Here is a 23,399-nt window from a genome sequence, read left to right on the forward strand (position 1 = left end):
AGTGGGGCTGAACTGGGGTGGCGGTCTGCGGCAGTGATGGTGTATTAGCTTGCTAGGGCTGCTGTAACAAATTACCACAAACTAGGAGGCTTTAAAATCATAGAAATTTATTCTCACAGTTCGGAGGCTGGAAGTCTGAAATCAAGGTGTTGGCCGGGCCATGTGCCCTCTGAAGATTCTAGGCAAGAATCTCTCCTGGCCTCTTTTTAGCTTCTGGTGACTCCTGGAATCTTTGGTGTTCTTTGCCCTGTGTGTCACTACATCATCACTATCTCCGCCCCTGTCCTGGCCTCCACTACTGTGTCTTTGATCTTATAAGAACATCAGTCACTGAATTTAGGACCCACCCTAATCTAGTATGATCTCATCTTAATCATTGGTAATTATGTCTGCAAATACCTTATTTTCAATAAAGTCACATTCTGAGGTCCTGGGTGGGGGACGTGAGTTTGGGGGGCACTTTATTCAATCCACGACAGATGGCCATGAGGGAGGGGCCCCTTCCCAGAGCCTCTTTGTTGTGGAGCCAAATGTGACTGGCTGCTAAATTAAGGCAGTTGCAGAGAGAGCTGCAGCTGGTGAGACACTGCATGCAGGTTATTTTGGGTGAGTGATCAGCAATCAAGATGCAAAACAACGGCAGGCTTGTTGACTGGGAGCTGCGGAAGGCAGAAATGGGCTTTTTCCAGGAAAAGAGTTTGGCTCCTTCCCGCTTTGGGGAATTGTACGTCGCTCCTGACCTCTAACCTGACAATGGATCGGGTCCTCGTGTTCAGGCTTGAATTCTCTGTTGGGGTCTCAAACTTCCCTGTGCACCAGGGTCTGATTAAAAATGCAGATTCCTGGGCTCTGACCTTGGGTTTAACGGGTCTGAGGTTGAGACCCCAGAAGGTTTGAATGAGGACCCTGTTACCTCAACCCAAGCTCAGTGATTCTGATGGATATCAGGTCACACTTACAGCAACATTTTGTTGATTTCAGTACCACTTTAATTTGTCAAGAGGCCTAAATTAGAAACCTACAATGGGAGGATGAGGGGATTTAGAGGAGTTTCACTTTCTCATTTTAGAGATGTTAAAACTGAGGCTCAGACAGGGCATTTTTAGGGCAGTAAAACTATTCTGAATGATGTCATGGTGGATACACGACATTATGCATTTTTCAAAACCAGTGGAACTGTACAACACAAACAGTGAACCCTCAAGTAAGCTATGGACTTTCTTTAAAAATAATGTACCAATATTGGTTCATCGGTTGACACTTTCCTCTCATCCCTCAGCCAAGAAAATATAACCGTAGCTGCAGGAGGAAGAATCTCTCTTGTCCCTTCTCCCTACACTTGGCTTTTGTTTCTTTAAATTGGGCTGGGGACTTCCCTGGTGGTCCAATGGTTAAGACTCCGTGTTTTCACTGCAGGGTGTGTGCGTTCAATCCCTAGCCAGAGAACTAAGATCCTGAGTGCTGCACAGCATGGCAAAAAAGCAAAGGGCGGGGCGGGGGTGGGGGGGGTGGCTGAAAAAACTTCCTAAGAACAACTGAGTGCTCCCTTCCCTTTATTCCACAGTGAGCTTGGGGCTCCATCCTCATGTAGCTGAAGGTAAAGAGGCTGGAGGTCTCCTTTTTCACAACGGGCAGCAGAGGCCCAAGGCCACTCCATCGAGCTCAAGATCTCAGTGACTTGCCGCAGTCATGCCTCACCCCTGCGTCCCACGCCAAGGTTTCCTGGAGCAGGAGCAGTGCCTGGTGGGATTCTGACCTGGGTCCTCCTGTGGGAGCCTGTGCTCAGCTGGGCAGCCATCCTCACTGGGCCAGCGTGTCAATAGGGACCGCTCCTGGTCTGGGGGCCCTTGACCTCTTTTGTGCCGTGAATCCCTTCTCAAAATATTTTCCTTTGCATACAGGGATCACAAAGGAAACTAGCTATGATGAAATACAGTTGTGAAAATATCGAAGCGTGTGATGTTGTAATATATGGGTTTCTTTAACACATTAAATAACAAGAATCAAGGGGATGAGCCCAATAAACCACTGTCAACTTGAAGTAGAAATGAGTTTAAACAATGTTTCAAGATACCTGCAAATGTAAAAGAAAAAGCACTGCTTTCTAGTGGCCCTGCCAATGCAACTGCAGTTTTTTGCCTTTATTCATAACTGAGAAAATGGAGGTGAGTGGAGGTTAAGTTGTAATATTTTCCAGTCTCAGTTCACCGACCTCTGAATTCCAGTGTACAGGCTGTGGTTCAGGGATCCTAGTTAAAAACTTCTGTCTTGGATACAAAAATGCGACTTTAGGGATCCTTTGCTACTTCTTAACCACCACCTGTACCCCTACACCTCACCTTGTATGATCATGGAGCCAGGCTGGAAATGCCAAGATCTGCCCCCAGACGCCACAACACATACTTCCTGCCATTCCTGTGTCTCCCAACCTTGCCATCCAGGGAGGGATGGGTCTGACTGGGGCATTTTGCTAGGCAATTTGCAGAGGCCTCTGTATCTAGTTTTCAAGAAGGTGGACTCCTCCCACCCCCACCCCCACAGCATTCCTTCTAAACAGTTTTACTGAAGACATTTGGCCCAGAGCAGAGGCTGGGGTCCAGGTCTCCTGTTTAGCAGCGCCCTGTTCTTTCCCCAAAACAGCGGCGTAGTCACCCACTGAGACCAGCGTGTGTGCTCCTCCCTCCTGCGTTACTGTCCCATCCTCTCAACCATCACAGACACAGAAGACAGGCTTGTGGCAACTGGCCAAGAGGAGAAACTCCCAGGAAGACACTTGCTGCTCTTTGTTTTCCCAAAGGTCTCCCCCCTTGAGAGTATTTTAGTAGGACTCCAGGAGGGCACGAAGGTGAGGGAGTGAGGAAGGGAAGTGCATTTGAGAAGTGGTGTGGCTTAGCAGGTGGTTTCTCCTGACTGGATCGAGGCAGAGGGCCATCAGTGCCCACATTCTTCTGGGACTGTGTCCAGCTCCCTGTCAACACCCTGGAAAAACTCAGGAGGAGGCTGCTGAGTATGCTCGGGGAGGCTGGACCATAAGCCAAGGTCTCCTGGTCTTGGCTGAAATTATTTAGGGTTTCTCCTGTGGAGAGCCTGCTGCTGCTGCTGCTGCTGTTTAGCCACTTCAGTTGTGTCCGACTCTATGTCACTGGACGGCAGCCCGCCAGGCTCCTCTGTCCGTGGGATTCTCTAGGCAAGAATACTAGAGTGGGTTGCCATGCCATCCTCCAGGGATCTTCCCGACCCAGGGATCGAACCCGGGTCTCCTGCACTGCAGACAGATTCTGGACTGCTGAGCCACCATGGAGAGCCTACACATTCTTACCTGATGCGGCACCTCAGGGCTTTTAAGTACAGATTGGTGAACAGAAGGAACTTTCCTCATATTGTGGGGTTCGTAAGATCCCAGAACTTCTGTTTATACAGAAGTTCCAAGGAGGAACCCCAACAGAGACTGTGGTTGGATTTCCTCCAGGCAAGCAAGATCCGGCCTTGGCTTTAGAAATGACAGCCCAGCCCAGCCTCGCCTTTCCATCCTGTCAGAAGAGCGGCGCCTCTGTTTCACCCTCTTTCCCTGTGTGGCTTCCTAAGGGGTTAAGTGTTGGGCTCTGGCAACTCCCTGCTGTTTCACCCTGTACCAGAAACTGTGACCTTGGGCCTCAGTTTCCTCATCTATAAAGTGAGCCTAATAGTACTAAAGAAATTAACATAAGGGAAGCACTCAGAACAGTACCTGGCACATGGGAAGTGCTCACTAAGCATTAACCATTATTTTTGTTTTCTCTGCCTCATGCTCTTCCCTCCTTGATTACCCCATCTTCCTGACATTGTCATGTCCTCCTTCTCAACAGTGGTTTTCTCCACTCAACTGGTCTCCTTCATATTACATCTTCCCTCAGAGGGTCCTCGAGAGATCTGACCTCGGTCTCTTATGCTGCTGCTGCTAAGTCGCTTCAGTCGTGTCCGACTCTGTGTGACCCCATAGACGGCAGCCCACCAGGCTCCCCTGTCCCTGGGATTCTCCAGGCAAGAACACTGGAGTGGGTTGCCATTTCCTTCTCCAATGCATGAAAGTGAAAAGTCAAAGTGAAGTCGCTCAGTCGTGTCCGACTCTCCTCGACCCCATGGACTGCAGCCCACCAGGTTTCTCCGTCCATGGGATCTTCCAGGCAAAAGTACTGGAGTGGGGCTCTTATAGTACAGTTTATATTACGACCCTGCTATCTGCAGCTTCTCAGGTAGGATCTAGGAGGCAGCAGAGGGTGGAGTTGAGAAGTGTGGAGTTGTGGGCTTTGCTTCCGAAAAGACCTGGGGTTGAGAGAGAAGGGAGAGATGGATTTAAGGAATTGGCTCATGGAACTGGGTGGAGAGTAGTTGGCAAGCCTGAAATCTGAAGGGCAGGCTAGTAAGCTGGAAATTCAGGCAGAACATCTTATAGGTTTGAGGCAGATTCTGTCCTTTCTAAGAAGACTCAATTTTTGCTCTTAAGGCCTTCAACTAATTAGATGAGGTCTGCAAACATTTATGCTTTACATAAAGTCAGATTGTAGATGTTAATCACATCTACAAAATTTCTTTCCAGCATCTTCTAGACTAGGGTCTAAGGATACCACTGGGCATACGGCGTATCCAAGTTGACACATAAAACTAACCATCACACCACGTAAGTTGGGGGGGCAGGGTATCTACTCCTTTGAACCTCATTTTCTTTCTCTAAAATGGTATAGAAGGGCCTACCACCTCATAGGACTGGTGAGGGGAAAGTGCATAGAGAGTCAAAATTAGCTCTTGTACCACGGGGTGCTCAACAACACATGTTGATGACAGCCATGCTCTTGAGAGTACCCAGAGATCCATGCCACAGCCGCTGCTCTTGAGCTTCAGTGGAGCTGCGTGGGCATCACAGAAAACTGTGGAGGCGCACCCATTCCCATCCACTCCTGCCCGACAGACTGGCTCAGAAGCTTCAGTTGATGTGAAAAACGCCCAAAGAAGTGAACCTCACTCTCTTTTTTTATGGGGAAAGGAGGAAAGTTTCTCCACTGGGTTTCTTCATCTTTGAGACAGTGGAGGGCTTGGAGCAACACGTCAGGAAGAATTATACTTCACTTCTTCAGCAGCCATTTCACATTTTGTGAGAACTGCATATTCATGTCGGTAAAACAGCCAAGTAGGAACCAGATGACAGCTCAGTTTTCCTGAAAATCAGGAAATCAATCAAGCTGCCAAAATGAGATGACTGCATTGTGAAATACTGCTAACAGTCCAGAAAGTTGTTTTAAGTAAGAATTTTTTGAAATGGAAATTCTGTTTCTCTTCTCCTTCTTCCTCCCTGCCTCCCTCCTCTACCTCCTTCCTTCCCTCCTTCCTTCCTTCCCTTCACTCCTTTTTAAGGCCAATGGTTAAAAGCCCACTGTTCAACTGTTTCCAACATGTTCAGCGTAGGTGTGAGTTTTCAAAGAACAGGTGAGATGACATGTGGCTCTCTCTGCCTCTCTCCCAGATTTTTCCATTGTTGCAACTAACTGACACCCTTCTCTGCCTGTCCAGGAGCCTGCCTGCCATTGTCCACACCTGTCTCTCCTGTTTCCTGTCCTTTTTTTAACAGTGAAGCCATGACTTCAGCCACCTCCCTAACAATCAGGAATAAAATGACTCCAGAAAACTTTCTCTGTGTCTAGTGTTAAGCTGTACCTTTTAAACTTTGTTTAAATATATAAAATAAACTTCTAGTTTTAGAATAGTTTTAGATTTATATAAAAGCTGCCATCCCTGGTGGCTCAGATGGTAAAGAATCCGCCTGCAATGCGGAAGACCGGGCTTTGATCCCTGGGTCCGGAAAATACCCTGGAGGAGGGCATCGCCACCCACTCCAGTTTTCTTGCCTGGAGAATCCCATGCACAGAGGAGCCTGGCGGGCTACAGTCCATGGGATTGCAAAGAGCTGGACATGACTGAAAGACTACACACTTTTCTTTCTGTGCGCTCCATATCCAGTTTCCCTATTATTAATATCTAAAATTAGTATGCTACATTTATCACAACTAATAAATAAATATCGATATATCATTAACTAAAATCTATACTTTTATATTTCCCTAATTTTTACCTATTCTCTTTTGTTCCAGGATCCCATTCACTTTGCTACATGTCTCCTGAGGTTCCTCTCGGCTGTGACAGTTTCTCAGACTTAGCTTATTTTCAGTTATTTTAACAATTTTGAAGAGTACTGGTCAGGTATTTTGTAAAATGTCTCTCAGTTAGGGTTTATCTGATGTGTTCTCATGGTAAGACTGGGATAATGTGTTCTGGGGACAAAGGTCCCATGAGTAAAATGTGATCATATTATATCATGAGTTTGTTGTTGTTTAGTTATTTAGTGTCAAAATGATTGATCACTGTCAGTGTTAACCTTGATTGCTTAAGTAAGGTTGTATTAGCCAGATTTCTCCACTGTTTGGTTACTTCTTCCCTCTTTACTTTGCCATTCCTTGAGAAGGGAAATTATTTGGAGTTCCCCTGCATGGGAGATTTATTCAGCAATTTATTTATATCAGAGTGGATTCATGGATATTTATTTTTAAACACTGGGTTATAATCAAATATATAGCATAATAAAATAAAAATAATAAAAGTTTTATTTTTTGGCTTGATTTGTAGGTTTTCTTCCTTTTGTGTGGATTGAGCCTATATCCCTGAAAGGACCTGGAGGTACTGTCCACACCCAGAGAGTCCACTCATCAATCCTGCAGACACATGGCGTCCTAGGGGTAGTGGAAACGGTTTTCACTTCTCCCATCTGGATGCTGGTTGGTCCACAGAGTCCACTTTAGACAGGCATCCTGAAGGCCCTTCTTCCTCTTGCCCTTACTGATCGTCTCAGTCATTTCCATCCCTATGTCCACTGACCCCTGGGTGAGGAATCTGGGGGACCTTCATTCTATTTGCGTGAAATAGTAAAGCTGCTGCTGCTGCTGCTAAGTCACTTCAGTCGTGTCCGACTCTGTACGACCCCATAGACGGCAGCCCACCAGGCTCCCCCGTCCCTGGGATTCTCCAGGCAAGAACACCGGAGCGGGTTGCCATTTCCTTCTCCAATGCATGAAAGTGAAAAGCGAAAGTGAAGTTGCTCAGTCGTGTCCAACTCTTCTCGACCCCATGGACTGCAGCCTACCAGGCTCCTCCATCCATGGGATTTTCCAGGCAAGAGTACTGGAGTGGGGTGCCATCGCCTTCTCCAATAGTAAAGCTAAACAACAAATTAAACATTCATGGGCATTACAGCTATCCTCTAGTTGCATGCTTCCTAGGTGACTGTTTCGGGTTCTTGGCATACATTGTTTCTAATCCTCTAACGACAGGGTCATTGCTAGTCCCATTTTACAGATGCGGAAACTGGGACTGTGAGAGTTTAAAAAATATACCCAGGGTTTTTCTCCTACCACATGGTTTGCTCCTTCTCAATAGTCTCCTTCACTAGTCGCTCTTCTTTGCTGCCACCTCCTATGTGACCCCGTGCAAACCACTTCCCTCTGAGCCTTAATTTCTTGCCTGGCGATACTGTTGGATGAAGTCAATGAGATACACAGAAAGTCTTCTGCACACAGCTCAATAAATAGCATCTGTTATTACTTTAAATTTAATGAGGATTTTTTTTTTTTTTTTAAAACCTCTTTCTACTCGTTTCCCTTTTACATTTATGCTCACCTCTTAATGGTCTCATCTATTCTCACGGCTTTAAATACTATCTATATGTCAGTGAATACCAAATGTATACATCTACCTTGGATCTTTCCTTTAAATTTCAGACATCTTAACAAAAGTTGGAGGTTCTGGACTTCCCTGATGGTACATTGGATAGGAATCCGCCTGCCTATACAGGGGCAGGGGTTCAGTCCCTGGTCCGGGAAGGTCCCACATGCTGTGGAACAGCAAAGCCTGTGCACCACAACTGCTGAAGCCTGCGTGCGACCGCTCCCGCGAGTCACAAACACTGAGCCCGCGTGCCACAACTACTGAGGCTTGCACGCCCAGAGCCTGCACTCTGCGACAAGAAGCCACCACACTGAGCAGCCTGTGCACTGCAACGAAAAGCAGCCCCCACTCACCGCAACTCGAGAGAAAGCCCGTGCACAGCAACAAAGACCCAGCACGGCCAAAATTCAATTAATTAATTAACGTGCGTGCTAACTTGCTTCAGTCGTGTTCCTCTCTTTGTGACCCCGTGGACTGTAGCCTACCAGGCTCCTCTGTCCATGGGATTCCCCAGGCAAAAATACTGGAGTGGGTTGCCATTCTCTTCTCCAAGGGATCTTCCGAACCCAGGAACAGAACTCGCATCTCTTATGTCTCCTGCATTGGCAGGCAGGTTCTTTACCACTAGCATTTGGGAAGGCAATTAATTAACAACAACATCAAAAGAAGCTGGAGATTCTACTTCCAGTAGTTGCGGAGTATCCTGTATTGTATTATAATAAATATGGACGCTGGGTAAAATAAAAGAATACAATTATTTGAAGGGCATGGAGAGAACAAAAAAAGGAAGAAAAACTGGGAGTTAACTGCTGATAGAAGGGAGGTGCAGTGGATAAGACGTGATTATGAGGATTTTTGCCTGAAGGCACTACCCAGAACAATTCTAGCATTGGATGACCAGAATTCAAGCATGATGTTGCTGGTCTTACTGGTTTGACAAGTCAAGAGAATCAAGTTTAGAAAGGAAATCCAAGAAAGGAAGAAGCCACAGAGGCTTCTTTAAAATGCATATAAAATTTGACCAAACCCTTAGCTGACTCCTGACCTGTGCATATACAAGGGATACTCCAAGGAGCCCAGCAGAAAACAACCAGAAAAAGACAATTGGAAACTAAAAGAACTGAGCAGAAATATTAGCGGCTGCCCATCTCAAGGGACACAGAATTTGAAATTTTATGCCTGCCAAGTTAACTGCCTGATAAAAATAGTCTCTAGAGGAAGCTAAAAGAATCTAGATTTTCTACAATGTATCAGCTACAATGCTCAGTATTAGAAGATTTTTTTTTTTAATGCTGAACTTGCAAATAAGCACGGAAATGTGAACCATAGCTAAAAGAAAGCAGTCTATTGCTGCTGCTGCTAAGTCGCTTCAGTCGTGTCTGAATCTGTGCCACCCCACAGACGGCAGCCCACCAGGCTCCCCCATCCCTGGGATTCTCCAGGCAAGAACACTGGAGTGGGTTGCCATTTCCTTCTCCAATGCATGAAAGTGAAAAGTCAAAGTGAAGTCGCTCAGTCGTGTCCAACTCTTAGCAACCCCATGGACTGCAGCCTACCAGGCTCCTCTGTCCATGGGATTTTCCAGGCAAGAGAAGAAAGCAGTCAATAGGAAGCAATTCTGAAATAACTCAGATATTTAATTAGTTGGTGAAGCTTTCAAAGTGGCAATAATATATATGTTCAAGAACCTTAATAAATGCACTCATAATGAATGAGCAAGTGGTCAAATTCATCAGAGAACTAGAAACTATTAATAAGAGATAATTCTAGAGTGAAAAACATAAATGAAAAATTCACTAGATAGGCGTCATACTACATGATCCATGGCAGGTTAGGACCATGGTGGCAGAGTCCTGGACACTGAGGAACCACACAGATGGAGGGCTGACTGTAAGTTATACACAGAGTTTTGACTACACAGAGGATCTGTACCCCTAACTCCTGTATTGCTCAAAAGTCAACCGTACATTCTTTCTCAGAGTTTCTTTAAAAGAGACAGGAATACTTAAAGTGAAGAATATACCACTACATTGCAAAGTTTATAATACGTCCATTTAATAAATATGAAGACAACAGCACAAAAGATAAGTTGGGGAAGGAACTTTACTGTTTTAAGATTCTCATATTTAATGTGACATGATATAATATAAAATCCAAGTAGACTATGATAAATTTAGGATGCATATTATAATCCCCAGAAGAGCCACTAAAAACTAAGGCAAAATAAGAATTAAAACAAAATGAGTAAAACATTCAATTAAGCCAAACAAAGGCAAGAAAAAAGTAGATAGAAAAAACAGAAGTAACAAATAGTAGACCTAAATCCAACCATATTTATGGTTACATTAATGTAAATAACCTAAACACTACAAATCAAAGGCAGAGATTATCAAAAAGGGTAGAAAAGACCCAACAACTTGCTATCTACATGAGAAGTACTTTAAAGAAAGACACAGGTCGATTGAAAGTAAAAGGATAAAAAATCATAGACTATGAAAACAGTACACAAGCCAGCATGAGTGGCCAGAGCAGATCAAATCAAGAAGATTTCAGGACAAAGCTATCAGAGACAAAGAGGGACATTCATAAAACGAAAGGGTCAGTTTTCATCAGAAAGACACAACCATCTTAAACGGTTAAGATTATGTAACATTTATGTGACACGTAAATGTGTCTGTGCCTAATAACAGAGCTTCAAAGGGCCTGCATACTGACAGAACATACCCAATATATCTATTTCATTTTTTGTGTGTTTCATATCACTAATACCCTTCCTTAGCTATTTTAATGTCTATTATGCTTGTTCTAAACTTTTGGTTTATCTGTTTGAACACATATTCTTCTGAAGGCAATGCTCCTTGCACTCTTTTTATTTTGGCTTCTTTGTCTAATAACGAACAGTGGGGAAAAGCAAAGGTCATACCTAGTCTGCATAAGGATAAGATAGTGGGCAACCTTGCCTTGTTTCAAAGGAAGTTTGCTACTAAAATACTTAATGTTGCAATTAAGCATGAATGTTTACTGCATTTTGGTGGATACATTTAAACAGGTTAAGGAAGTAAACTTTTTTCCTAATTTGCTAGTTTTTTTTTTTTTAATTGCATGACTTAAATTGCATTGAATGCCTTTTCTGTAAAAATATCATGTTTTCCCCTTTGCATCTGTTTACATAATGAATATATTAATGTGTTTTCTAGTAGATTCTCATGGTGAATCCTTCCTGGTTACAACACATAGGTGCATATCTATTATAAACATCTTGTGGTACACTGGTTACAATCTATGAACCAGCACTGATATACTCCCATTAACTACAGTTCATAGTTTACATTAACGCTCAGCCTGTGCATTGCATAGTTCCACGTGCTTTGATAAACGCACAATGTCATGTAGCCACAATTATAGTATCATATAGAATAATTTTACTGCCCTAAGTGAATCCATCTATTAATCACGCCATCCCACATCCTGCCTATTGAAGCCCTGGCAGCTAGTTTTGGTTTTTTTTTTTTTACTGTTTCTATAGTCTTGCCTTTTCCAGAACGCCATATAGTTGGATTCATAGAGTAGGCAGCCTTTTCACACTAGTTTTTTGTTTAGCCATAAGGCAATGGCAACCCACTCCTGTACTCTTGCCTGGAAAATCCCATGGATGGAGCAGCCTGGTGGGCTGCAGTCCATGGGGTTGCTAAGAGTCAGACACGACTGAGCGACTTCACTTTCACTTTTCACTTTCATGCACTGGAGAAGGAAATGGCAACCCACTCCAGTGTTCTTGCCTGGAGAATCCTGGGGAAGGCGGAGTCTGGTGGGCTGCCGTCTGTGGGGTCGCACAGAGTCGGACACGACTGAAGTGACTTAGCAGCAGCAGCATGTCTTTTTGTGACTTGATAACACTTACTTTTCTCACTCAACATTCCATTGTCTGGATGCGCCACCATTTGTTCATCCGTTAGCCTCTTGAAGGATATCCTGGTTGCTTCCAGTACTGGGCAGTTATGAATACAGCTGCTGTAAGTTTGTGTGCAGGTTTTTCTGCGAGCACATGTTTTTAACTCAGTTCAGTAAATGCCTAAGAGCACAACTGCTGGATTGCATGGTAAGCCTTTGTTCAACCTCATAAGAAACTTTCAAATTGTTTTCCGAAGTGGCTGCATCATGCTGCATTCCTACCAGCCAAGACTGAGTTCCTGTTGCTTCACATCCTTATCTGCCTTTAGTGCTGTCAATATTTTGGATTTTAGCCAACCCAATAGTTATGTAGTGGTATCACATTGTTGTTTTAATTTGTAATTCCCTAAAGACATATTATGTAGACCATGTTTTCATGTGCTTATTTCCCATCTGGCCATCTTCTTTGGCAAGGTGTCTATTCAGATTTTTTCCCATTTAAAAGATTAGATTGTTTGGGGAATTCTCTGGTGGTCCAGTGGTTAGGACTCTGTGCTTTCACTGCCGAACGCCCAGGTTCAATCCCTGATCAGGAACTAAGATCTGGCAAGCCATGTAGCACAAGCCAAAAAAAAAAAAAAATTGTTTTCTTGCTGTTAAGGGTTCTTTGTATATTTTGGATACATGTCTTCTACCAGATATGTGTTTTGCAAATATTTTCTCCCAGTCTGTGACTTATCTTTTCACTCTCCCAACAGTGTCTTTTGCAGAGTGTAAGTTTTCAGTTTTAACGAAGTTCTACTTATGTATCTATGCTTTCATGACCCTGCTTTTCGTGTTATACCTAAAAACTTATCATCAAATCCAAGGTCACTTAGATTCTCTCCTGTATTATATACTCATCTGACTTGAAATGCTTGCCTTTTTCATTCTTCTTCACAGTACAACCCTCTTCTGACTGCATCCTAGAAGTTTCTGGGCTATTTTGTCTTCATTGAATTCATTACAATACTGCTTCTGTTTTATGTTTTGGTTTTTTGGCCACGAGGCATGTGGGATCTGAGCTCCCCGACCAGGAATCAAGCCCAGACCCCTGCAACTGGAAGGTGAAGTCTTAACCACTGGGCCACTAGGGAAGTCCCCGGGCTATTTTCTAGTTTTCCCTACTTCAGCAGCCCTATTTCTGAATACTTTATTTCTCAGACACTAGTTTTCGTCCCTCTTGGGCAATCATCTCCCTGAGTCAGTAAAAGCCAACTACTTTTTCAGTTTTCCAGTGTCTCTGATCTCTGACTTTCGGACAACCATCACTCCATTCTTTAATCCTCAAAACACTGCCAGAGGTCTAAAAGGAAAGAAAGCAAAAGATAAGGAGGCAGCATTTGCTAGTTTCCAGAACCAATCTCAGGACATAAAAGAGCAAACACTTCCCAAACTTTGTAATTCCAGTCCGTTTGATCTAAATTCATAACCAGTGCTCACTTGTTAATTAACAGCCTTCTTTATTGATTTTCTTTGCAGACTTACTAAGGAAAAATGTAAGAAAAAAATTTTCAGTTACAGAATTTAAACTGACAAAATCTCTTATATCAGAAATGAAAAACAAATTAATTTCTTCCTATTTGCCTTTTCCTTTTGTAATTGAGTAATTTGAGTTTCTAAAGGTTCTAACAATCATGTGTTCAATATTTTATTTCATTTGAAAACAATAACAGTAAGAAATGTATTTAATGGACTTGTTAGGTAATTTTTATAACTGACTGCTGTTTCTGATTAAGTATGCTTTCACAAAGATAAACTACTAAATCATTCACATAATTTCTGTCTGACATGTTTAACTTAAGCTTAGGCAAAGAGAGTGTATCAGTTACCTAGGGGTGTGGTAAGAAACTTCCACAAACCGGTGACTTTATAAAGAGATTCATTTTCTCATGGTTCCTGGAGGCCAGAAGTCTGAAATCAAGATGTTAGCAGAGCCATGCTCCCTCTGAAGAATTTAGGGAGAAGAAGACTCCTCCCCAGACTCTTTCTAGCTTCTGGTGGTTACCAGCAATCCTTGCCGTTCCTTGGCTTATAGCTACATCACTCCAGCTTCTGCTTCTGTCTTCATGTGACCATCCTCCCTGTGTGTGTATATATTTCCAAATCTCCATCTTCCTTATAAGGATACCAGAGGATTTAGGGTCCACCCTATTCCAGCGTGACCTCATCTCACTAATTACATCTGCAAAGATCTTCTTCCAAATAAGGTCATGCTCACAGGTTATCAGGGGTTAGGACTTCACTGTATCATTTTGGGGAACGCATTTTAACCCACAACAGAGTGCAAGCCAGAGGTCTCAGGCATAAAAACCAAAAGTGACACGCTAAAGAAAAACACAGGACAAAACGTGCTGCAGGAAGAGCAACGGGGGGTGGTGGCGTGGTGTGTGGTTATAGCTGTCAAGAAAGGCCGCTTCAGATGGAGACAGTGCCTGCTCTAAACCTTCACAGAGAAGCAGGGTCTAAATATGCTTGACTTCAGTCCCCGAAAGAATGAGGAAAACAAAGACCCAGATCCCCAATGTTAACTAAAGAAGAAAGAAGACAGCGCTAAGTTGTGTCTGACTTTTGTGATCCCGTGAACTGTAGCCCGCCAGACTCCTCTGTTCATGGGATTCTCCAGGCAAGAATACTAGAGTGGGTTGCCATTTCCTTGTCCAGGGGAACTTTCCAACCCAGGAACTGAACCCAAGTCTCCTGTATTGCAGGCAGATGCTTTACCGATTGACCTATACAGGAATCCAAGTGGCTGATTTAAGTTACAAGCAAGATAATCACTGGAGAAGGCAATGGCACCCCACTCCACTACTCTTGCCTGGAAAATCCCACGGACAGAGGAGCCTGGTAGGCCGCAGTCCATGGGGCTGCTAAGAGTCAGACACAACTAAGCAACTTCACTTTCACTTTTTCCTTACATGCATTGGAGAAGGAAATGGCAACCCACTCCAGAGTTCTTGCCTGGAGAATCCCAGGGACGGGGGAGCCTGGTGGGTTGCCGTCTATGGGGTCGCACAGAGTCGGACACAACTGAAGCGACTTAGCAGCAGCAGCAGCAGCAAGATAATCACAGCTGAACGTGAGCAGGATGTGATGGACTCGGTCTCATACCTGCTCAGCAGCCAGGTTACTGAAGGCAACACACTCGCTATGCCTTTAATTTTTGCTTCTTTTGTTTGTTTTGCTTCATTATTGGCTAATCAGGTGTTCTGGTAAACATTTCTCATCTATATTATTAGTTGGCATTTCCCTCAACCATTTGTTCAAATCTCAGAGAGCACTGGCTGTATTATCGTGCTACATAAGGCCACGTAAGATTCATTATAATAATTTTGTGTGGGATTAATACTGATATTTTTCTATTGCTACTTTTCTCCCCAGTTTTCATAAAATATATATTTATTTGACTGCTTTGGGTCTATGGAGGGGGTACATGGGCTTGTAGTTGCAACACATGGGCTTAGTTGCCCCATGGATATAGGATCTTAATTCCCCAAACCAGGGATTGAACCAGCAACCCCTGCATTTAGAAGGTGAATTCTCAACCACTGGACCACCAGGGAAGTCCCTTAGGTTATTTTTTAATTGTGGTAAGATACATACTAAATGGTAACTGTCCATTTCCCTATGATTTTGATTATTCTAAGTACTTCATATAAGTGGAATCATATATCCATCTTTTGGGGACTGGCTTTTTTTCACTCACCATAACGTCCTCAAGGTTCTTCCATATTATACCATATTGCAGAATTCAAGTCTGAATAATATGTGTATACCACGTTTTTGTATCTGTTCATCTACTGATGGACACTTGGGTTGCTTCCATGTTTTGGCTATTGTGAATAATACTGCTATGCTTATATGGGTACACAAATATCAGTTAGGGATCCTGTTTTCAATTATTTTGGGTATATACCCAGATGTGGAATTGCTGACTCATATGGTAATTTATTTTTTGAGAAATTACCATAATGTTTTCCACAGAGGCTATACCATTTTACATTGCCACCAACAGTGCAAAAGGGTTCCATTCTCTTCACATCCTTACCAACACTTGTTGCTTTCTGATTTTATGACAGTGGCCATCCTAATGGGTATGCAGTGGTATCTCATACTCTCTCCATGCCTAGACCAGCAGCTTGCTGTACAGCGCAGCAGAGTGGCCTACTGAGGATCTAGGCGAGTCTCCAACTGAGACAACACCTCATGAGGTTGGGTGCTGGCCTGCAGGATGTACTATATGTTTGAAATCATAAAGCAATGTATCAGCACACATTGCTTCTTCTAATTGCAGGTATGGAAACTGTGAGGTGGAGGTGGGATAGCCTTTCAATATTAAGTGAAATGACCTACCAAATAATTGCTCCTTATCTCTGTGACTTGGGACTCTGCTGACTTGGGACTAGGGATACAAGAGCTTATACTACTCAGTTCAGTTCAGTTGCTCAGTTGTGTCCGACTCTTTGCGACTCCATGGACTGCAGCACACCACGCTTCCCTGTCCATCACCAATTCCCATAGCCTACTCAAACTCATGTCCACTGAGTCGGTGATGCTATCCAGCCATCTCATCCTCTGTTGTCCCCTTCTCCTCCCACCTTCAGTCTTTCCCAGCATCGGGGTCTTTTCAAATGAGTCAGTTCTTCGCATCAGGTGGCCAAATATTGGGAGTTTCAGCTTCAGAATCAGTCTTTCCAATGAATATTCAGGATTGATCTCCTTTAGGAGGGACTGGTTGGATCTCCTTCCTGTCCAAGGGACTCTCAAGAGTCTTCTCCAACACCTTATAATACTATAAAGGGAAAAAAACAATGTTTCCAGTGTTGGTCATTTGGGGCTTTTATGCCACAATGAGGTGGAAAAGGGGTCATTGTGTTAGCTAGGGGAACTGATCCTGAAGAATCTTGACAATCAAAGTAAATATGTTATAGCTTCAAAGTTGGGCATGAGAGAATCTTAAATCCGATCTGTCATTCTAGAGCAGGACTTATACTACCAAATCAAGTGGAAAAAGCTAATGTTAAGACCACCACACCCACACAGGACAGAATTATCAAGGGCTAGATGCCTTGAGAAGGTAAATTTGGTATGAAACCCCAAATCACTGAGTGCCTGTGTGAGGGCAAAGCAAATGTGGCATAAATTACAGAAGGAGAAAGTCATACATGCCAATTGCATCCTCATAAGCTGTTACAAAATAAAGACATCACCTCTAGCCATATTTCTTTCATTGCTGTGTATACATTTATACATTTTAATGAATTTTTTCCTTCCTCTTCTCTATTTCCATTATTTATATTTGGAAAGTAACTGTGCGGGTGCAGGAGGGCCTAGAGGAGCTATCCCACGTTGAAGGTCAGGAAGGGCAGCGGTGAGGAGATACCTCTCGTCCAAGGTAAGGAGCAATGGCTGCACTTTGCTGCAGCAGCTGTGAAGAGATACCCCACACCCAAGGTAAGAGAAACCCAAGTAAGACGGTAGGTGTTGCAAGAGAGCATCAGAGGGCAGACACACTGAAACCATACTGACAGAAAACTAGTCAATCTAATCACACTAGGACCACAGCCTTGTCTAACTCAATGAAACTAAGCCATGCCCATAGGGCCCCTTAAGACGGGTGGGTCATGGTGGAGAGATCTGACAGAATGTGGTCCACTGGAGAAGGGAATGGCAAACCACTTCAGTATTCTTGCCTTGAGAACCCCATGAGCAGTATGAAAAGGCAAAATGATAGGATACTGAAAGAGAAACTCCCCAGGTCAGTAGGTGCCCAATATGCTACTGGAGATTAGTGGAGAAATAACTCCAGAAAGAATGAAGGGATGGAGCCAAAGCAAAAAGAATACCCAGCTGTGGATGTGACTGGTAATAGAAGCAAGGTCTGATGCTGTAAAGAGCAATATTGCATAGGAACCTGGAATGTCAGGTCCATGAATCAAGGCAAATTGGAAGTGGTCAAACAAGAGATGGCAAGAGTGAATGTCGACATTCTAGGAATCAGCGAACTCAAATGGACTGCAATGGGTGAATTTAACTCAGATGGCCATTATACCTACTACTGCGGGCAGGAATCCCTCAGAAGAAATGAAGTAGCCATCATGGTCAACAAAAGAGTTCGAAATGCAGTACTTGGATGCAATCTCAAAAACGACAGAATGATCTCTGTTCGTTTCCAAGGCAAACCATTCAATATCACAGTAATCCAAGTCTATGCCCCAACCAGTAACGCTGAAGAAGCTGAAGTTGAACGGTTCTATGAAGACCTACAAGACCTTTTAGAACACCCAAAAAAGATGTCCTTTTCATTATAGGGGACTGGAATGCAAAGGTAGGAAGTCAAGAAACACCTGGAGTAACAGGCAAATTTGGCCTTGGAATACGGAATGAAGCAGGGCAAAGACTAATAGAGTTTTGCCAAGAAAATGCACTGGTCGTAGCAAACACCCTCTTCCAACAACACAAGAGAAGAGTTTACACATGGACATCACCAGATGGTCCACACAGAAATCAGATTGATTCTATTCTTTGCAGCCAAAGATGGAGAAGCTCTATACAGTCAGCAAAAACAAGACCAGGAGCTGACTGTGGCTCAGACCATGAACTCCTTATTGCCAAATTTAGACTTAAATTGAAGAAAGTAGGGAAAACCACTAGACCATTCAGGTATGACCTAAACCAAATCCCTTATAATTATACAGTAGAAGTGAGAAATAGACTTAAGGGCCTAGATGTGATCGATAGAGTGCCTGATGAACTATGGACTGAGGTTTGTGACATTGTACAGGAGACAGGGATCAAGACCATCCCCATGGAAAAGAAATGCAAAAAAGCAAAATGGCTGTCTGGGGAGGCCTTACAAATAGCTGTGAAAAGAAGAGAAGTGAAAAGCAAAGGAGAAAAAGAAAGATATAAACATCTGAATGCAGAGTTCCAAAGAATAGCAAGAAGAGATAAGAAAGCCTTCTTCAGCAATCAATGCAAAGAAATAGAGGAAAACAACAGAATGGGAAAGACTAGGGATCTCTTCAAGAAAATCAGAGATACCAAAGGAACATTTCATGCAAAGATGGGCTCAATAAAGGACCAAAGATGGGCTCGATAAAGGACAGAAATGGTATGGACCTAACAGAAGCAGAAGATATGAAGAAGAGGTGCCAAGAATACACAGAAGAACTGTACAAAAAAGATCTTCATGACCCAGATAATCACGATGGTATGATCACTGACCTAGAGCCAGACATCCTGGAATGTGAAGTCAAGTGGGCCTTAGAAAGCATCACTACGAACGAAGCTAGTGGAGGTGATGGAATTCCAGTTGAGCTATTCCAAATCCTGAAAGATGATGCTGTGAAAGTGCTGTACTCAATATGCCAGCAAATTTGGAAAACTCAGCAGTGGCCACAGGACTGGAAAAGGTCAGCTTTCATTCCAATCCCAAAGAAAGGCAATGCCAAAGAATGCTCAAACTACCGCACAATGGCACTCATCTCACACGCTAGTAAAGTAATGCTCAAAATTCTCCAAGCCAGGCTTCAGCAATATGTGAACCTTGAACTTCCTGATGTTCAAGCTGGTTTTAGAAAAGGCAAAGGAACCAGAGATCAATTTGCCCACATCTGCTGGATCATGGAAAAAGCAAGAGAGTTCCAGAAAAACATCTATTTCTGCTTTATTGACTATGCCAAAGCCTTTGACTGTGTGGATCACAATAAACTGTGGAAAATTCTGAAAGAGATGGGAATACCAGACCACCTGATCTGCCTCTTGAGAAAGCTGTATGCAGGTCAGGAATCAACAGTTAGAACTGGACATGCAACAACAGACTGGTTCCAAATAGGAAAAGGAGTTCGTCAAGGCTGTATATTGTCACCTTGTTTATTTAACTTATATGCAGAGTACATCATGAGAAACGCTGGACTGGAAGAAACACAAGCTGGAATCAAGATTGCCGGGAGAAATATCAATAACCTCAGATATGCAGATGACACCACCCTTATGGCAGAAAGTGAAGAGGAACTCAAAAGCCTCTTGATGAAAGTGAAAGTGGAGAGTGAAAAAGTTGGCTTAAAGCTCAACATTCAGAAAACAAAGATCATGGCATCCGGTCCCATCACTTCATGGGAAATAGATGGGGAAACAATGGAAACAGTGTCAGACTTTATTTTTCTGGGCTCCAAAATCACTGCAGATGGTGACTGCAGCCATGAAATTAAAAGACGCTTACTCCTTGGAAGAAAAGTTATGAGCAACCTAGACAGCATATTAAAAAGCAGAGACATTACTTTGCCAACATAGGTCCATCTAGTCAAAGCTCTGGTTTTTCCAGTAGTCATGTATGGATGTGAGAGTTGAACTATAAAGAAAGCTGAGCACTGAAGAATTGATGCTTTTGAACTGTGGTGTTGGAGAAGACTCTTGAGAGTCCCTTGGACTGCAAGGAGATCCAACCAGTCCATTCTGAAGGAGATCAGCCCTGGGATTTCTTTGGAAGGAATGATGCTAAAGCTAAAACTCCAGTACTTTGGCCACCTCATGCGAAGAGTTGACTCATTGGAAAAGACTCTCATGCTGGGAGGGATTGGGGGCAAGAGGAGAAGGGGACAACAGAGGATGAGATGGCTGGATGGCATCACTGATTCAATGGACGTAAGTCTGGGTGAACTCCGGGAGTTGGTGATGGACAGGGAGGCCTGGCGTGCTGCGATTCATGGGGTCGCAAAGAGTCGGACACGACTGAGCAACTGATCTGATCTGATTTGATCCGATACAATTTTTAAAAACCAGGTTTATTGAGGTATAATTTACTATACTGAAATTTATCCTTTTAAGATGTGCAGTTCAACGAATTTTGACAGGAGTATAGTCATATAACCACCACCACAATTAAGACATAAAATATTCCTTTTACCTCCAAAATTCCCTCATGCCCCTTAGAAGTCAATTTGCTCCCCTAACTCCGAGTCTTTGGCAAACACTGATCTGAATTTTGACCCCATGGCTTTTGCCTTTTACAGAATGTCTTTAATATGGACTTGGACGCTACACACCTCTTTGTGTCTGGCATCTTTCACTTGACATAGTCTTTTGAAATGTATGAATTGCTTAAAGAAATAAAAATGCCATCATACTATGAGTGAAAAACAAGACCCAAATTGGAACACAGAGAGATAAGAAGCTGAAAAGCCCTGAAAGAGGGCTTAAAAGGATATGGGGGATAGGACAAGATGATCTAATGTAATTTAATCAGTCACAGAAGAAGAGACTGGAGAGAAGCAATGTTTGGAAAAGCAATTGAGAGTTTTTCAGACTTGAATCCTCTGATACAGAATGTAGAATGTATACCAAGCAAGATAAATAAAAAAGAACCACATCTAAGGACAATATAGTAAAACTCAGAACATCAAAGACAAGGAGTAGGCTTCAAAAGCAACTCAAGAGAACAGGCAGATGACTTACAAAGGAACAACAAAATGACTAATAGCGGACTTTTCAACAGCAACAGTGAATTTAGACTATTGGCGCAGTGCCCAAAGTGCCAAGAGAAAAACAGCTCTCAGCCTGACCTGATAACCAGAAAATTATCTTTCAAGAAAAACCATGAACTACAGATATTTTCAGATAAACAAATACCAACTAGCCTTCTCTGAAGGAATTTCTAAAGTACATAATTACAGCAGAGGGAAAAAGATCCCAATGAGAAGATGCAAGAAAGAGTGGAAGGCATTGAAAAAAAAAAAAGATGTAGGCAAATCTGAGCAAACATTTTGTACAGTGATAACGAAAATATCTAGTATGTAGGGTTAATAAAAGGTCAAGGCTTGTGGTAAAGAGGGGTTGGTGAGAGCAATTTCTCTCTTCTTTAAGATATCTTTCAAAAACTGTAAGATATATGGAGGATTTAAAACCTGTAAACTCCATTTTCAGGAAAGCTGAGTGACAGATTTCTGTACTCAGTCAGATAAGTCAAAAATGCCTAAGTGCTGCCAGAGGCATCACAGAAGCCGCACGGGGATCAAGTAGATACCATGGGGATTAAGTGAACAGAAAGAGGCCAGAGGTGACAGATCTCAGAAAATATTAGTAAAACTACATTTCCTGTGGGTAAAGGGCTTATCCTGAAGTGAGCAACCTACATCCTTTACACACCACAAGAGATGAGAACGCTGGAAACCACCAGGCAGAAGGCAACTGGTCAGAAGCTTGTGTGGATAGAAGTACAGAGAAGATAAAGGGAGAAAAGAGGAATGACCTAGAGGTGGCAGATCTCAGAAAATGCCCACACAATACACTCACAGAACAAATCTCTTACAAACTGCTGGGCCAGAAAAATCCAACTCATTTATTGAATAAAGAGCCATAAAAAAACGGTCTGGCACATTATTATTACAAAGATACTATAAGAAGAAAGGTGGAAAGAAAGAGCAAAAATTAAAAGAGGAAGAACCAGACAAGAAACAGATTTTAAAAATCTAACCGAAAGTTAACTATAAACAACAACAACAAAAAAACAATCAATTACTTCAATTAAGAAAGTCTTCATAGCAGAAATGCAAGAAATCAAAGAAGAGATGGCACAAAAACAGGAGAAGGAATATTAAAAATAAAAAGGAAAAGCTGAAATTAATAAGTTAGAAAACAAAAAGAACCAAGACAGAAAAGGTGAGTGTGTGGGAAAACATCCTAACTTAATGAAGATGCAAGAAAGCACAAATACACAAAAATAAGAAATAACCATGGAAACAAAAAAAAAAAGTTTAGAGAATCACTTAAAAATTACTTTGTTGGGAATTCCCTGGTAGTCCAGTGGTTAGGACTCCATGCTTTCACTGCCGAGGGCCCAGGTTCAATCCCAGGTCAGGGAACTAAGATCCCACAGTTCAGTTCAGTTCAGTCGCTCAGGGCCCAGGTTCAATCCCAGGTCAGGAACTAAGATCCCACAGTTCAGTTCAGTTCAGTCGCTCAGTCATGTCTGATTCTTTGCGATGCCATGAATTGCAGCATACCAGGCCTCCCTGTCCATCACCAACTCCTGGAGTTTACGCAAACTCATGTCCATTGAGTCGGTGATGCCATCCAACCATCTCATCCTCTGTCATCCCCTTCTCCTCCTGCCTTCAATCTTTCCCAGTATCGGGGTCTTTTCCATTGAGTCAGTCCTTCGCATCAGGTGCCCAAAGTATTGGAGTTTCAGCTTCAGCATCAGTCCTTCCAATGAATATTCAGGACTGATTTCCTTTAGGATGGATGGTTGGATGTCCTTGCAGTCCAAGGGACTCTCAAGAGTCTTCTCCAACACCACAGTTCAAAAGCATCAACTCTTCGGCGCTCAGCTTTCTCTATAATCCAACTCTCATATCCATACATGACTACTGGAAAAACCATAGCTTTGACTAGATGGACCTTTGTTGGCAAAGTAATGTCTCTGCTTTTTAATATACTGTCTAGGTTGTTTATAACTTTTCTTCCAAGGAGCAAGCATCTTTTAATTTCATGGCAGCTGTCATCATCTGCAGTGATTAGTGAAAGTGGCTCAGTCATGTCCAAATCTTTGCGATCCCATGGACTATACAGTCCATGGAATTCTCTAGGCCAGAATACTGGAGTGGGTAGCCTTTTCTTTCTCCAGGGGATCTTCCCAACCCAGGGATCTAACCCAGGTCTCCCACATTGCAGGCAGATTCTTTATCAGCTGAGCCACAAGGGACAAGCTGCTTGGCCAA

General features: G+C 43.0%; 1 protein-coding gene across 3 annotated transcripts in view; it reads right to left on the reverse strand.

Moving 5' to 3' along the window:
* Positions 1–90: 90 nt before the first annotated feature.
* The window catches only part of LOC147346673 (uncharacterized), a 51,820-nt gene continuing 28,511 nt past the window's right edge, over positions 91–23,399 (reverse strand). The window contains exons 2-3 of one of the 3 annotated variants that reach the window (XR_015153097.1): positions 22,457–23,387; positions 91–4,302 (exon numbers count right to left, since the gene is read on the reverse strand). The gene's annotated coding sequence lies outside the window, so the exon portion shown is untranslated. Of the gene's footprint in view, positions 23,388–23,399 lie in introns of all 3 variants that reach the window. The other 2 variants (XM_086371367.1, XM_086371366.1) reach the window with 2 other exon arrangements.

This window comes from Bos grunniens, chromosome 23, assembly GCF_055505025.1.
Source record: "Bos grunniens cultivar Pamir isolate PY7600 chromosome 23, Bosgru_T2T1.0, whole genome shotgun sequence".
NCBI lineage: Eukaryota > Metazoa > Chordata > Mammalia > Artiodactyla > Bovidae > Bos > Bos grunniens.